The following is a 17,674-nucleotide window of genomic DNA, read 5'->3' on the forward strand; positions in this document are numbered from 1 at the left end:
CATTGCACGCGCTAGAGTGATCTAGGGCTTACTCATTTCTCCCATCTTGATCACTTTGTCTTGAGGAAAGTCAAGGATTGATCGATGGTGCCTTGTGGCCATAAAACAAAAAAGGAGGAGATGTGGCAAGCCGCCACATTCTGCCATTGCAAAATGGCGCCCGACCCGAAAGGGGGAAGGGAGAGAAAAAACAGCTTGCTAGGCGCATGCGCCAGGCTCCGCGATGAGCCAGCACAGAGATGCTAATGAGGTTCNGAAGTAAGCACCAATCACAGGCAGACACGTTCCCCTTAGGGCTATATAAACCAGAGGGTTTTCGGGCTCGGGGTCCTTCGGCAAGCAAGAGAATAAAGAAGTTGTGGAAGAATCTCTGCGTGTCTTAGTCCTTCTATCTTGCAGGCAGGAGCGACGGGCGCGACATAATCTAAAACACATTCTGGAATGAAACTGCAGGAAAATCTGTGAAACTATAGAAAAAAACCTCTAAGAACAATATGAGTAGAAGAAGGAAAGAAAACTTAGGTCAAAGACACAGAAAATACATTCAAAAAAATTGTATAAGAAATTTTCTCTAATCTAAAGAGGTATATATACAGGTATAAGAAGCATAGCGAAGATCAAATAGACTAGACCAGAAAAGAACTTTCTTCAGTCACAGCCTAACCCCATTCTAGAGTAGGAACTATTTTAAGCAGCCCTGTTAACTCTTCAGCATTAATATTTCCTTAGACTTTAGACTTTGTCTTCTGTTTTGACCACCCTTTAACACAATCTCTGCATTTATGATGACTATTCAAAAACACTTCATAAATACCAAGGCTCAAAGCAAGTGTGTTGATTCACACTTACAACTGAAGTCATTTGGGAAGTTTAGGCTGGAGTTTGAGTTAAAAATTACCCTTGGCTTTTTGGAAAGATCAGACTATGATGCCTTAAATATTTTCTCAAGACACCACAAATTAACTAATTAAACCATCTTAATTAAAAACAAAATAAAACCAAGTCTTTGGGCCCCTAAATCCATATCTATTCAGATTATAGACCATACAGGAAAGGGGACAAACTGTCAAGATGTGTAATGGGCTCTCCAGAGGTATCACTAGTTGGTTTTAATATTAACTCAGTTTAAAATTCTTTAGCCTCCTTTTCTGGAGGTTATCACAGACCTATGCGATAGAACTTATTTTTTAAATTAACCCCACTAGGTATCTCTAGCTATTAGATTTTTAAGTATTATTACTTTAACAACTGATTTATCCTACAGTGCTCAATTGTTTATGTGTATTGCTTCACTAGAGAGAGTTAAAAATCATATTTTATCAATCAACTGCTTTCTCAGTATTTGGCATAGAGTAGAGCAACAGTAAAGATGGTTTATGACAATATAATTGAATAATATTGCTTTGAGGGAAAATGTATAAATATATAGATGATGCAGAGATAGATATATAGAAAAATAGATAAAAGACACACACGAGATACACACATATATAGAGAGAGACATACACACAGAGGTGTCAATAGATAAAGAAGTACTTTTGTATTCTCACACTTTAGAAACACTTTCTCCCTTTTTGTTCCCTAAATCAAAGCCTCATTCAACTGATGTCTTCTTCATTCTTCAATTGAAGTTAAGAGGTAGAAGTAAATTAGCTTAAGTAATCGGTTCACTTAGATGTCATGAAGATTATTAATCTAAGATATTACACTGAAGTTTTCTTCCTATTCGCTTGAATAAAGAATTAGAAACTGTTCAATTCATGACCATAGAGGGCTAGGAGATGAGAAATCTAAGTCTGTCAAAATTTCTTCTTGTCAATGTGTGGGGCATTGGGCTCTGCACAGACAGGCTGGTCTCCAGTTGAGCTGAGGTCTGAACCCCAGAAATGGTGATAATTCACCTACATGACACAGTAGGCCTTCCCTTATGCTCCTAGAACTCTGGCCCCTGCCTATGTTACTGCCCCCCACAGCCCCCAGAAGAGAAGCATGGTCAGAAGTCACATAGGCAATGGTCCAAACTTCTGACCTTCACAAACTTCTGACCTTCAGGCTGAATTCCTCCTCAGTTACCTAGCAACAGTGAAGACCATAAAAAGGGCTGTTCAGCCCCTCACGCTCTTATGCTCTTACTTCTCACTCTCTTACTTGTCTCTCTTACTTCTTACCCCTCACTCTCACCCTCTCTCCTTTCTCTTTGTCTTCTCCTCTCCTGTCTCCCTCTTACTCTCTTTCTCTTTAGTCTTTTTTCTCTTCTCTCTCTCTCTCTCTCTCTCTCTCTCTCTCTCTCTCTCTCTCTCTACCTTCTTTCTTCCTGCATTTCTATAATAAAGCTCTAAAAACCATAGAGAGTCTCTGCTCATCAAGGTCCATTGCGCTTGGAGGATGGGACAGGCTTTCTCCTAATGAGCCATTTCTAATCTTCCATTAGAAGGCCTTCCTGTGCTCCAGTCAAGATCTGCTGCACTCACTCTGGTCAGTGTTGGGAACCTCTTCCCTCATCTCTCTCTCCCAGAACCCTGGTGGCTTTAGCAAGATAGCTCCAGAGTCCCCAGGTAGGGCTGCCCCTTGGCCAACCGCTGAAGAGTGGGATAGAGGAATGCCCACCCTGGGCTGAGTGGAAAGTGTATGGCAGTTCTCCCACACCTGATAGACCAGAGAATAGGTAAAACTCTGGTGGGGTTCCCCCCTCTTCCCCTAACCCCCCCTTTTTTGTTCCCAAAATCAATGGGCAAATATCTTTTTTGAATATCCTCTAAGCCTCTGATTTTAAATATACATGGGGGCTCAGTCATTAAGAGCACTTCTGCTCTTCCAGAGGTCCTGACTTCAAATCCCAGCAACCACATGGTGACTCACAACCATCTATAATGAGATCATATGCCCTCTTCTGGTGTGTCTGAAGGCAGCTACAGTATACTTACATATAATAAATAATTAAATCTTGAAATAAATAAATAAATAAACAAAGGTTTCGCATTGTTGACCTGCTTTTAATAATGCTAATTTCCCTAATGGATCAAGACAATATTTTTCTTGAATGGAATTAGGATAATCAGAAAAAAAGGAACGAGAAGGAATACATTTTTATGGCAAAATAAGCATTAAAATTTTTGTGGGTCTTGTTATTAACAGGTATTATTTATAGCATGTGGATTTATTTCACAAGCATCCTCCAAAGAGCTCAAAATAAAAAGATTTTGCTGAAGAGAGTTGATTAAATTTAGTGAGCTGATTTTTCAAATAAGTAATTAATGTGAGTGGAAAAAAACCAAGCAAGTAACTTTGTAAGCTATCTAAACACTTTCTAGGAAACAAGCAAATATTTGATGAAAGAATTACATAGAAAATATTTTATATTAGATGGTATATCTATCAATGGGATGCATGTTAGAGAGTATGTTGTGATTTTCCCTGAAACATTGAAGGATTTAATGTGAGGATTTTGTTATTGTTGTTTTACCACAACTCTCTTGACAGTTATCATATATGACATTTTTCTTCATATCCCCAAATTCACTGGTTAACAAAGGTCTGAACTGGATATTCATGTTTAGAATTTTCAATGTAAATTACCATAGCTAGACATTAGTGTCTTTTGGAATGTCCTTATTTTTTGTTGCTACTGTTTTAAAACATTGTGCAGAGTTATAATTTTCATGAGAAATTACTTGTGTCCACTTGAGAGGACATTGTCCAGAAATAAATGTTAGAGAGAAAAAAATGATGAAATACAACTAATGTTATTAATTATCAAATTGCTTGATTGATAACAAATGCAAATGAATAAGTCTCAAACACATTGGTAGTATACTGGGTAAGAAATCAAATTATGATTTTTCTAAGTTGATAGTAAAAATTGGTATCTTTTAAAAAGTAATGTTCAGCAGGGCATGGTGGTGCACACCTTTAATTCTAGCACTTGGGAGGCAGAGGCATGCAGATTTCTGAGTTCGAGGCCAGCCTGATGTACAGAGTGAGTTCCAGGACAGCCAGGGCTATACAGAGAAACCCTGTCTCGAAAAACCAAAAACAAAACAAAAAAACAACAAAAACAAAAAACAAAAAAACCCAAAAGTAGTGTTCACTGTTTAGAAGTAAGGATAATATATGCATGTATTTTCTTATTTGTGCATTTATATTTTTAACATAAATAACTGTAAGACTTAAGTGCTAATATTTGTGATATAGTCATATGACCATAAAATTACTTTTAAAAGGACCTAATTACAGCTTTGAAATATTAAATAATTATCAAAAAGGTCTAAATATCAGTTTTGTTTGAGTTTGTATCATGGTCCCATCACTTTTTGTTCAATTTGAATAACTACATTTAGCCCTTGTAGATTATAGGTGTATCTGCAAAAGGTTGAAATATTATTTAATATGAATCTTCTGGGAAGTACTGAAAGAGATAGTATGTGGAAAGCATTTTCCAATGCAGAGTAACACTCAGTACGTGAGATAGTAAAACATAGGGAAAAAACTACTTATCTTGAATCCCACAGTCCGTTTTAACAAGAGCTTTGCTATAATTTGCAGGTTACATACTGAGGTGGGATTTCTCACTATATGAATTTGCAATCCTGAAGGTTTCAAATGATGTACTTGTTAAATGTAATTACTTTCTCTGTGTTCATTCTCCCTAGTCACTCTGGTTTCTAATTTCCTTTCTCGTTTTCTGAATAGCAGTAGGGTCCAATGCTTATACAATTTAGGCAGATCACCAGTGAGTTCTACCTCTGCTGCACACAGACCCATGATGCTCAGAAAAGTCTCTGGGCAATAATCCCTCGGTGTTAGAACAGACATCTCATGTAGACTGGGATTTGGAGAGATCCATTTTATGCATTTTGGCTGATAAATTAAATATGACTCTCATTAAATGAGCCACTTTTTTATTTTTTGTGCTCTGTGAACCATTGAAATTTTGACTGAGCCTGTCTTAGTCAGGGTTTCTATTCCTGGACAAAACATCATGACCAAGAAGCAAGTTAGGGAGGAAAGGGTTTATTTGGCTTACATTTCCATACTGCTGTTGATCACCAGAGGATGCAGGACTGGAACTCAAGTAGGTCAGAAAGCAGGAGCTGATGCAGAAACCATGGAGGGGTGTTCTTTACTGGCTTGCTCTACTGGTTTGTTCAGCCTGCTCTCTTATAGAACCCAAGACTACCAGCCCAGAGATGGCACCACCCACAAGGGGACCTCTACCCTTGATCACTAATTGAGAAAATGCCTTACAGCTGGATCTCCTGGAAGCATTTCCCCAACTGAAGCTCCTTTCTCTGTGATAACTCCAGCTGTGTCAAGTTGACACAAAACTAGCCAGTACAGAGCCTGTGTTAACTTTTTTTTTTAAAATTTTACTGTTATATTCTTTGCTTGTTCTTTATTTTCATCTTCCTGCATCTGCTTCTTTTTTATAATACTTTGACTTATATAGGCATTCCTAAGATTAATTCCTGGTGACCTACTCCAGTAATGAATACAGATAGACAGTATCAGCCAGAAATTAACCTAATGATACTGTAAGTTACATGTGCATGTTACCTTTCTTTGTAGTGTACTAAATGGTGCTTAAAATATGAGTGTTTGCTTGCCAATGTTTTATTTTCAAGGCTAAAATTTTGTCTTTTTGGTACTCAGAAGGAAGCTATTGCTTGTTTGTTGTAAGTACATGGAAACTATACCATCTTTTTTTTTTTTTAAATTCTACATTTCAAAACAGAAATGAGTATCTAGCTATAGCAATTTCTATCCATTAATCTATGTTTTGTAAACTATTATTATCATGGTAACTAGTAATAATTGAGCATGTGAAAATATATTTACTGAGGTAAAATTGGTATGACATGATGCATGTTTTGGATTAATTGGAAAGACCAGTGACCTCATTTTATTTATGTATTTGTGTGTATTTATTTATTTATTTTTAGATCCCTATTTCAGCACCCCCCTCCTCCCAGTACCCCTTATACAAGTCTTTCCCCCATTCTACCTGCTCCTTTTCTTTTGAGAAAGGGAAATACTCTTTGGGTGATACTCTCACTAGCATTCTCCCCCTCCACACACACACATGCACATCAAGTAGATGTAGGACTTAGAATTGGCACATCTTTTCCAACTGATGCAAGACAGTGTGGTCCATAAAAGAGAGCAAGATCTACAGGCAAGCAGACCACTGGCTCAGGGACAGTTCCTGCTCTAGTTGTTGAGGGACACATAGGAAGAAAAAACTGCTTGTCAGTTACATTGTGCAGGGGGCCTAGGCCCAACCTGTGCTCACAATTTGGTTGATGATTCAGTCTCTGGGATCCCCAAGGGCCCAGGTTAGTTGATATTGTTGGTCTTCCTGTGGAATCCTTGGTCTCTTCAAGTCCTTCAATTCTTTTTCCAATTCTTCTATAAGACTCCCAGAATTCCATTTAATATTTGGCTACACAGTGACACTATTTTTGATATCTTGCCCCACAAAACATATATTAATAAAGGTCTTAGAATAAAGAACGTATTAAGGGTGCCAGCCCTGTGCCACCTTGGGTGCAAACTTGGCAGATGGTTCCAAGTTCCCCAGAGGACTATCTACACCACAGGCTCCCTAGCACACCAAGGATCTTGGGATCAATGATGAGTGGAATGCAACATCTATTTCAAAACAACCCAGAGGGGCTTGTGCCAGAAGGAACAGGGAAACAGGAAACCCACCCAACAAATGGCTGGGGTCCATTCCGGTCAGTGCCAGCCCTCCCACCTTCTGCACAAACTCAGTGGACAGTCCCCTGGGAACCAGGGGACTCTCCACACTGCAGGCACTCTACCACACCCAGGTTTTTAGGATCACTGATGAGAGTCAGCCTCCAGATAGGGTTCTAACCTCATGACTCAGGTGGGAGCACCATCTTGTATCCTGGATCTCTTATAGACTAGTCCACACAGGGGAGTACATGGGCCACAGAAGCAACAGAGATTCTTGGACAGGGTCCCTTCGGGCCTTCATCATCAGCCAAGAGGTAGATCTGAGTTCCAGAACTTTGTGCACCTTCCCTACCAGGGGAGAGCCTGCAGAGAGTGCTCTGACCACTGAGACTCAGGAGAGAGTTGGACTCCCAGGAGTCCTGACAAAGGCTAAAAGAATCGCAGGAGGAACAAGCTCCAGCCAGAGACACCTAAAACATCTAATACCAGAGATTACCAGATGGCAAACATAAGAATCATACTAACAGAAACCAAGACCACTTGGCATTATCAGAACACAGTACAACCTCCACGGTGAGCCCTGGATACCCCAACTACCCCGAAAAGCAAGATTCAGATTTAAAATCATATCTCTTAATGCTGTTAGAGAATTTTAAAATGGGCATTAATAACTCACTTAAAGAAATACAGGAGAACACAGATAAAAAAGTAGAAGTCCTTAAAGGGAAAACACAGAAATCCCTTAAAGAATTACTAGAAAACACAACCAAACAGGTGATGGAATTGAACAAAACCATCCAAGATCTAAAAATGGAAATGGAAACAATAAAGAAATCACAAAGGGAGACAACTCTGGAGATAGAAATCCTAGGAAAGAAATCAGGAACCATAAATACGAGCATCAGCAACAGAATACAAGAGATGGAAGAGAGAATCTCAGGTGCAGAAGATTCCATAGAAAACATGGACACAACAACCAAAGAAAATGCAAATACAAAAAGTTCCTAATTCAAAACACCCAGGAAATTCAGGACAAAATGAGAATACTAATCCTAAGGATAATAGGTACAGAAGAGAACATGGATTCTCAACTTAAAGGACCACTAAATATCTTCAACAAAATTATAGAAGAAACCTTTCCTAACCTAAAGAAAGAGATGCCCATGAATATACTAGAAGCCTACAGAACTCCAAATAGACTGGTCCAGAAAAGAAATTNCNCCCAACACATAATAATCAGAACAACAAATGCACTGAACAAAAATAGAATATTAAAAGAAGTAAGGAAAAAAAAGGTCAAGTAACATATAAAAGCAGACCTATTAGAATTATACCAGTCTTCTCACCAGAGACTATGAAAGCCAGAAGATCCTGGAGAGATGTTATGCAGACCCTAAAAGAACACAAATGCCAGCCCAGGCTACAATACCCAGCAAAACTCTCAATCACCATAGATGGAGAAAACAAGTATTCCATGACAAAACCAAATTCACGTAAAATCTTTCCTCGAATCCAGCCCTTCAAAGTATAATAAAGGGAAAAGTCCAACAAAAGGAAGGAAATTATGCCCTAGAAAAAGCAAGAAAGTAATCCTTCAACAAACCTAACAGAAGACAGCCTCAAGAACAGAATCCTCTAACAACAACAACAACAACACAGGAAGCAACAATTACTTTTCATTAATATCTCGTAATAACAATGGACTCAATTCCCCAATAAAAAGACATAAACTAACAGACTGCCTACATAAAGAGGACCCAACATTTTGCTGTATACAGGAAACTCACCTGAGGGACAAAGATAGACACTACCTCAGAGTAAAAGGCTGGAAAACAATTTTCCAAGCAAATAGTCTGAAGAAACAAGCTGGAATAGCCATTATAATATCAAATAAAATTGACTTCCAATCCAAAGTTATCAAAAAAGACAAGGAGGGGCACTTCATACTCATCAAAGGTAAAATCTTCCAAGATGAACTCTCAATTTGGAATAACTATTCTCCAAATTCAAGAGCATCCATATACATTATGGAAACTATAGCAAAGCTCAAAGCACACATTGCATCTCACACAATAATATTGGAAGAACTCAATACCCCACTCTCACCAATGGACAGATCCTGGAAACAGAAACTAAACAGAGACACATTGAAAATAACAGAAGTTATGAAACAAATGGATTTGACAGATATCTACAGAACAATTTATCCTAAAACAAAAGGATATATCTTCTTCTCAGCACCTCATGCTACCTTCTCCAAAACTGATCATATGATTGGTCACAAAACAGGCCTCAACAGATCAAAAATATTGAAATTATCTTATGCATTCTATCAGATCACCACAGACTAAGAATGATGTTCAATAACAACATAAATAATAGAACACCAAACATTCATGTGGAAGCTGACCAATCCTTGATTAAGGAAGAAATAAAGAAAGAGATTAAAGACTTTTTAGAGTTTAAGGAAAATGAAGCNACAACATATCCAAACTTGTGGGACACAATGAAAGTAGTCTAAGAGGAAGAAAACTCATAGCTCTGAGTGCCACCAAAAAGAAACTAGAAAGCATATACTAGCAACTTGAAAGCACACCTAAATGCACTAGAACAAAAGGAAGCAAATTCACCCCAGAGGAGTAGACAGCAGGAAATAATCAAACGTAGGGCTGAAATCAACCAAGTGGAAACAAAAAGAACTATTCAAAGAATCTACCAAACCAGGAGTTGGTTCTTTGAGAAAATCAACAAGATAGAGTGAACTCTTAGCCAGACTAACTAGAGGGCACAGGGACAGTATCCTAATTAACAAAATCAGAAATGAAAAAGGAGACAAAACAACGGATCCTAAGAAAATCCAAATCATCATCAAATCCTACTAAAAAAGGCTATACTCAACCAAACTGGAAATCCTGATGAAATGGACAATTTCCTAGACAGATACAAGGTACCAAAGTTAAATCAGATTAATGATCTAAACAGTCCCATTTCGCGTAAAGAAATAGAAGAGTTCATTAATCCTCTCCCAACCAAAAAATCCAAGGCCAAATGGGTTTAGTGCAGAGTTCTATCAGACCTTCAAAGAAGACCTAATTCCAATTCTCCTCAAACAATTCCAAAAATAGAAACAGAAGGTACTCTACCTAATTCATTCTATGAAGCCACAATTACTCTGATACTAAACCACATAAAGACCCAATGAAGAAAGAGAACTTCAGACCAATTTCCCTTATGATTATTGATCCAAATATACTCAATAAAGTCCTTGCAAACCGAATCCAAGAACACATCAAAATGATCATCCATCATGACCAAGTAGGCTTCATCCCAGGAATGCTGGGATGGTTTAATATATGAAAAATCTATCAATGTAATCCACAATATAAAAAAAAAAACTCAAAGACAAAACCACATGATCATCTCATTAGATGCTGAAAAAGCATTCGACAAAATCTAACACCAATTCATGATAAAAGTCATGAAAAGATCAGGAATTCAAGGCCCATACCTAAACATAATAAAAGCAATCTACAGAAAACCAGTAGCCAACATCAAACTAAATGGAGAGAAACTTGAAGCAATACCACTAAAATCAGGGACTAGACAAGGCTGCCTACTTTTTCCCTCCCTATTCAACATAGTACTTGAAATCCTAGCCAGAGCAATTGAACAAGAAAAGGAGATCAAGGGGTTACAAATTGAAAAGGAAGAAGTCAAAATACCACAATTTGCAGATGATATGATAGTATATATAAGTGACCCTGAAAGTTCAACCATAGAATTCCTAAACCTGATAAACAGCTTCAGTGCAGTAGCTGGATATAAAATTAGCTCAAACAAATCAGTGGCCTTTCTCTACACAAAGAATAAACAGGCTGAGAAAGAAGTTAGGGAAACAACACACTTCAAAATAGACACAAATAATATAATATACCTTGGTGTGACTCTAAATAAAGAAGTGACAGATCTGTAAGATAAGAACATCAAGTCTCTGAAGAAAGAAATTGAAGAAGATCTCAGAAGATCGAAAGACCTACCATGCTCATGGATTGGCAGGATTAATATAGTAATAATGGCTATCTTGCCAAAAGCAATCTAAGATTTCATGAAATCCCCATAAAAATTCCAAATCAATTCTTCACTGAATTAGAAAGGGCAATTTGCAATTTCATCTGGAATAACAAAAAACCTAGGATAGCAAAAATTATTCTCAACAATAAAACACCTCTGGTGGAGTCACCATGCCTGATCTTAAGCTCTACTACTGAGCAATTGTAATAAAACTGTATGGTACTGGTAAAGCTACAGACAGGATAGATCAGTGGAATAGAATTGAAGACACAGAAATGAACCTACAAACCTATGCTCACTTGATCTTTGACAAGGGAGCTCAAACTATCCAATGGAAAAAAGACAGCATTTTCAACAAATGGTGCTGGTTATCATTTAGAAGAATGCGAATTGATCCATTCTTTTCTCCTTGTACAAAGTCTAAGTGGATTAAGCAACTCCACATAAAATCAGAGACACTAAAACTTATAGAGGAGAAAGTGGGGAAAAGTCTCAAAGATGTGGTCACAGGGGAAAAATCCCTGAACAGAACAGCAATGGCTTGTGCTGTAAGATCGAGAATTGACAAATGGGACCTCATAAAATTGCAAAGCTTCTGTAAGGCAAAAGACACTGTCAATAAGACAAAAAGGCCACCAACAGATTGGGAAAGGTTCTTTATCAATCCTAAATCAGATAGGGGACTAATATCCAATATATACAAAGAACTCAAGAAGCTGGAATCCAGAAAATCAAATAACCCCATTAAAAATGGTGTACAGAGGTAAGCAAAGAATTCTCAACTGAGGAATACCAAATGGCTAAGAAGCACCTGAAAAAATGTTCAACATCCTTAATCATCAGGGCAATTCAAATAAAAACAATCCTGAGATTTCACCTCACACCAGTCAGAATGGCTAAGATCAAAAATTCAGGTGACAGCATATGCTGGCNAGGATGTGGTGAAAGAGGAACAGTCCTCCATTGCTGGTGGGATTGCAAGCTGGTACAACCAATCTGGAAATCAGTCTGGTGGTTCTTCAGAAAGTTGGACATATGACTACTGGGGGATCCAGCAATACATCTCCTGGATGTATATCCAGAAGATGTTCCAACTGGTAATAAGGACACATGGTCCACTATGTTCATAGCAGCCTTATTTATAATAGCCAGAAGCTGGAAAGAACCCAGTTGTTCCTCAACAGAAGAATGGATACAGAAAATGTGATACATTTACACAATGGAATACAACTCAGCTATTAAAAACAAAAAAAATTTATGAAATTCTTAGGCAAATCAATAGGTCTGGGGGATATCATCCTGAGTGAGGTAACCCAATCACAATGAACTCACATGATATGCACTCACTGATAAGTGGATATTAGCCCAGAAACTTAGAATACCAAAGACACAATTTGCAAAACACATGAAACTCAAGAATAAGGAAGACCAAAATGTAGATACTTCATTCCTTCTTAGAATGGGGAGCAAAATACCTATGGAAGGAGTTACAGGGACAAAGTTTGAAACTGAGATGGAAGAAAGGACCATCCATCTGGTGATCCATCCCATAAACAGCCACCAAACCCAGACTCTATTACATATGCCAGCAAGATTTTGGTGACAGGACCCTGATATAGCTGTGTCTTGTGAGGCTATGCCAGTGCCTGGCAAATACAGAAGTTGATGCTCACAGTCATCTATTGGGTAAAACACAGGGCCCCCAATGGAGGAGCTAGAGAAGGTACCCAAGGAGCTGAAGGGGTCTGCAACCCTTTAGGAGAAACAAGTATATGAACTAACCCGTACCCCCAGGGCGGGGGGAGGGTATAGGGGACTTTCGAGATAGCATTTGAAATGTAAATGAAGAAAATATCTAATAAAAAATAAAAGAAGGTAATAAGATAGCATTAAATTTGGGGGCTGGAGTCATGGCTCAGCAGTTAAGAACTGACTGCTTTTCTGAAGGTCCTGAGTTCAAATCCCAGCAACCACATGATGGCTCACAACCACCTATATAGCTACAGTGTACTCATATACATAAAATAAATAAATAAATCTTTAAAAAAATAGCATTGAATTTAAGAGACACCCCTTAAGATTATCATGGTGAAAGATAAAAGTGGGCAGCTGTGGAAAGCATGAATAATTCTGAAAAACATAAGATGGAATGAGGGATTTCAATTAGTTCATCAGTTAATTGCCTAAAAGCTTTCTTATACTGGATAAATCAGTGAGGCAACTTCAAAGGACTTTTGAAGCAAGGACAAACATCCATATATTTTCCAGTGAAAGTATTCCTGTATGTCTCAGTGAACATGGACAGAAGCAAGAAATGGTAACACGATGCAAATTAAGTGCTTGCAGACTGATAATCTCATAAGGTAAGAAAATAATAGGAGATAGGCATCAAATATCCATAGGCGGGTCAGGTGGAAAGATTGGCGAGAAAAGTTTCAAAAATGAAGGAATGTTGGTAGGAAGTTAGCTCTCGAGGTTTATCGATTCCTGGTGGATTCTAGAGCATGCTGTTCTGACCAAAATATCTATTACAAAAGAGTCTAACACCTTTGCAGAAAGGATGAGCCAGAGTGTTGACAAGCATACTATTAGGTACTCACTGTAGACCAAGCTTTCATAAAGGATCTAAAAATATGTTCCTTTTTGCAGCAAACTCTATACTTGTGCTTAAGAGAGAGTCTTATGCTCTTGGGCAAGTTTTTCCATGAACCAGCTACTGATGTAGGTGATCTCTGTACCAGTAGCTAGGTTACCCTGACAGAGTGGTTTGAAATTAAAAAGAAAATAATAAAGTTTAGAGAGACTAGTAGGATTCAACTGTTAACTGCAGAGGCTGATGGAATCCAATTGAGAAGCTCTAGAAAGAAGAGGGAAAAAAAAAAAAAAACTCTTCCCATGAGGAGTCTCTGATTCATATTGATAATGCAAATGACCTAGCAAATTACATTGATGATCATTACAGAAGGGGAAATTGAAAATCTAGTCTTCATTCTGCAATAATTGGCAGCTGACATATTAAGCATAAGTGGGCAGAGTTGACAGTAGTGGAGAAATAGAAGCTTGAAAGTCATCTGAGGAAAGTCATTGCAGTTAACAGAAAATAATGGAAAGTCCATTACTGATGGTGGAATGGAGCTAAGGGGGGGCAGTCAGTGTTATGGAAACTGTGTGTGACAAATAGACTTAAAAGCAGAAAATTTAATAATTATGGCTTTGGTTATAAGAGTTTTACTTTGTGAAATGAAAAACTTAAGATGAAGAATTGTTTTAGACAGGATCCTAGCAATAGTTTTCGGCTAAAGCTGAGTCTTACAGCAGATATAGCTGTTACTTACCCGCTATGCCAATCTGGAAGGCCATTGATCTTTCCTGAAGATGAGACATCAATTCCCCTCTGAGTAGGGAAAGAGCAAAGATAGTAGTTTTGTCCTGAAGTAAAAGGAAGGAAGGACTATCACCTTTAAAAGTCAAATGAAGTGTCACAAACAAAGATATAACTGCTATTGTGATTGCCTTGAGGCATAGAACTGGTATGAATCAGGATGAGGGTAATGTTTGGTTTCTAGACAATGAGACAAGGAAGTGAAGCGCATCCCAAAGCACATCTGGTCCCTGGTCTCCAGGTTTTTCCAGCATCCCTCAGTCCCTACCTGACATGCCCTGCCTTAAACTCTGAACTTTCTAGTCCAGGGGCTGAGCTTCTCTTCCCCCAGTGGTTCCTTCCTATATAATACAGATATTTTGTTCTCTCTTTTCTTCTCCCTCTTCTCCTTCTCTTCTCTTTGCTTGTGTGTCCTTTCTCTCTTTTTCTCTCCTCCATCACATCACCCCATCCCCAAGGTGACATCCCTGTCCTCAGTCCTTGGGGTCAGTGAACTCCCACACCAGAGTGAAGCTTCCCAATAAACCTAACTTTATATACTCTAATCTGGTTTAAATTGGCTCATTTCACTGGTGGCCAGAGAAATAACCTCTCAGAAAAGAAGAGAAGAAGGGGTAGGAGAAGAGAGGGGGGGAGGGGAGAGAGAGAGAGAGAGAGAGAGAGAGAGAGAGAGAGAGAGCACTTACACTGTGTTTAGGACTTATGAACTGAATTGAGGTTAGGTGTCTATAAAATCACAGTGTTTGCACCTCATATTTTTAGAACTCATTAGTTTTGTTTCCTCTAGATTTTATTGTGACATAGCTTGTCACAAAAAGGAAACCTTATAAAGGTCAACCCTATTAAAAAGTAGTCACTGGAGGTTCCCTCATTCTTTTGTGTGATATACCCTAGCTTTGAATTGTTAATTGGAACCCATCTTCTACCTGAGGCAGAGTTGTGTTGAGAAGTCTAGGCTGATTCCATGACAGCCTTTAAACTGGCAGTTAAGGAGACTAGGTCTGAATCTCTGTTCCAAAGAACTGGATAATTCCATGCAAGTCTAAACTCAGAAGCTGCTGCCACTTGGCCTCTGGCAAGGACAATGGGTCAGCAGCAGTTTCCAGACTTCCTCAGCTACTTCCTCAGCAACAGTTTCCAGACCTCCCCAAGAAGTTTCCAGCTCCCACACCCAGGTAATGGAATGTTCCTAGAAATGGACCCAAGAGATTAACATAGAGATCAGCTACCCTGGAATTCCCTAATGTGCTTTAAATCAGGCCTGCAAGCTCACTTGGGTGTCTGTCTATTCTGGTAATGGGGACTGGTCCCAGCATGCTGGACTTCTGCAGAATAAAGCGCTCTTTGCATTTCCATACTATTTGAGTCTGGGGTATCATTCTTTAAATAATCATGGACCCTTACAGTACTTGCAGACAAACTTGTCTGCACAGGTTGACAGATTGACTTTCTTCATTAGGCCAAGTGCTCATTCCACCATTGAAATGGAAAATAGCAAGACACTGGACTTCACTGACCTAGGAATGAGCACAAACAGCCCCTTACTTGTTTTCTGTTAGTGTTAAATATTCCATTGAGCTCACTCAAGTGCCTGACTTAATCATGATATTGTCTCTTATTACCAGATCACATCACCCTGGAAAGTTTGCTTTCTAAGTCAGAGTACTAAGTTTTTCTGAGCAAGATCACATTTTGTCTGGAAAAGATCCTCTCTCACTGGGTTAATTCATTTAAGCAGCCATGATTCTCAGTGTTGAACAAATCTAGGGTAGGCAACTGTTTGTGAAGTAGATTCCTGCATTAGATCCCAGTGGAGCAGATCAAAGAAATACTTCCTAGGAAGAAGCATTGAATCAATTGGAAACACTGAGAAAGGTAAATCCCAAAACAGGTTAACCCCCACCACCTACATGCACACCTCTACCACCCAAAATAAAACAAACCAAACAAGCAAAACCAAACCAAACAACAACAAAAACAACACTATCACCACACACACACACACACACACACACACACACACACACACACACACGCACATGCACACATACACACACCACAAAACAAACAAACAAACAGACCCTTGGAGTTTCAGAATATCCTGTGGGAAAAGAGCCAGGCTATTACAGCTAGCCCAAAGAAATTTCTTTTGTTTATTCCTTGTATGTAACATAACTGTTTCTGCCACTGTCTTTTGCTCTAGTATTGTTTCCTTTTTTTTATCTTATAAAACACAGGTTTTTCTGCAACTCCCATTTCTTTCTATTATTGAATACTGAAGGGACCCAGATTAGGCACAGACCTCAGCCAAACACCAATTTCCAACACAAAGAAATCCTTTATTAAGCAAGACAGAGGGGGTGGGGAGGCTGAATATGAATTGGGCATAATCACACCAGGTGGTTTGGCAGGAGTTGACTTCAAATTGAAAGATAGGAAGTCTGTGCTCATGAGTCCATAATTCCTCATTAGAAGAGGGAGATCGTGTGGCCAAATAAGGAATTTGGATGGATACATCTTGGTGGGCAGACTTAGGAATCTGTCAGGCATGAGGAAGTGACCAAATAAGAAGTTTAGTGGTTTAGCAAAACATCAAGGAGGAGGAGCAGGCCAAACCAAAGCCATGTTTGCTGTGTTTGGGTCTGCCATTTTGTATCTGGATATTTGGGAAATTTACTAGGCTTTATTTTAACTCTAGAGTTGAGCTAATTAATGGAACTTTTGCTGTAGGCTAAAAGAATATGGCATTCTAAATTCTTTAATGTGCTATCTTAAAAGTATTAAGTACCATTGGGCATGTTTGTCTATGCCTTCCATCCCAGCACTTCAGAAGCAGGCACAGGAGGATCTCTGGAATTTTAGTTGGGGGCCAAGCTGGTCTACAGAGTGAGTTCTAGGATGGCCTGGGCTACACAGAGAAACCCTATCTTGAAAAAAAGCAAGGCATAACAAAGCAAAACAACAACAAATTGTCTTGATCAAAGCTTTAGATGAAATACAAAATGGGATTTAGATTTAAACTCACTTAAACATATTGCTTCCCTGTTAACCATAACTGGTCCTATAGGACCCCCTTTTGGGGACCCCCACTCAAGTCTCAGGAAAGATCACACCCAAGGAAACACGAGAAACCGTCTTGATGCAAACACACGAGGTGGTTTAACAGCGGAGTTCCAGGACGATACATATCTCCTGGAGAAGACAGAGGAAATGACCATGAGGCTCGAAAGCAAGGAGTGTTTATAGGGAGAGGGTCGGGGACTAGGGAGAATTGGCGTGGTTTCACACGATTGGTTCATTTGAACATCAGCAAAAATGATTACACATTAGCAGAATAGTACATGCAAATCAGGATGGCAGGAGTCCCAAGGGGCGGATGCTTACCTAGGTCAGTGGAACATCTGGTTAACATATAACTTCAAACTATTTCAGGAAGGCAAAGGGCAGAAGGAGGTGCTGGGCCAGATGGCTGATGACTCAGCCAAGATAGCCCGGACATGTCCTTGCATTCTTCCTCTATCT

At 38.9% G+C, this 17,674-nt stretch overlaps 1 pseudogene across 1 annotated transcript in view; it reads left to right on the forward strand.

Moving 5' to 3' along the window:
- LOC110317878 overlaps nt 1–17,674 on the forward strand; it is a 110,777-nt pseudogene that overhangs the window by 16,638 nt on the left and 76,465 nt on the right. The gene's annotated exons all lie outside the window — the stretch shown is intronic.

The sequence above is a fragment of the Mus pahari genome, chromosome 3 (assembly GCF_900095145.1).
Source record: "Mus pahari chromosome 3, PAHARI_EIJ_v1.1, whole genome shotgun sequence".
Classification (NCBI taxonomy): domain Eukaryota; kingdom Metazoa; phylum Chordata; class Mammalia; order Rodentia; family Muridae; genus Mus; species Mus pahari.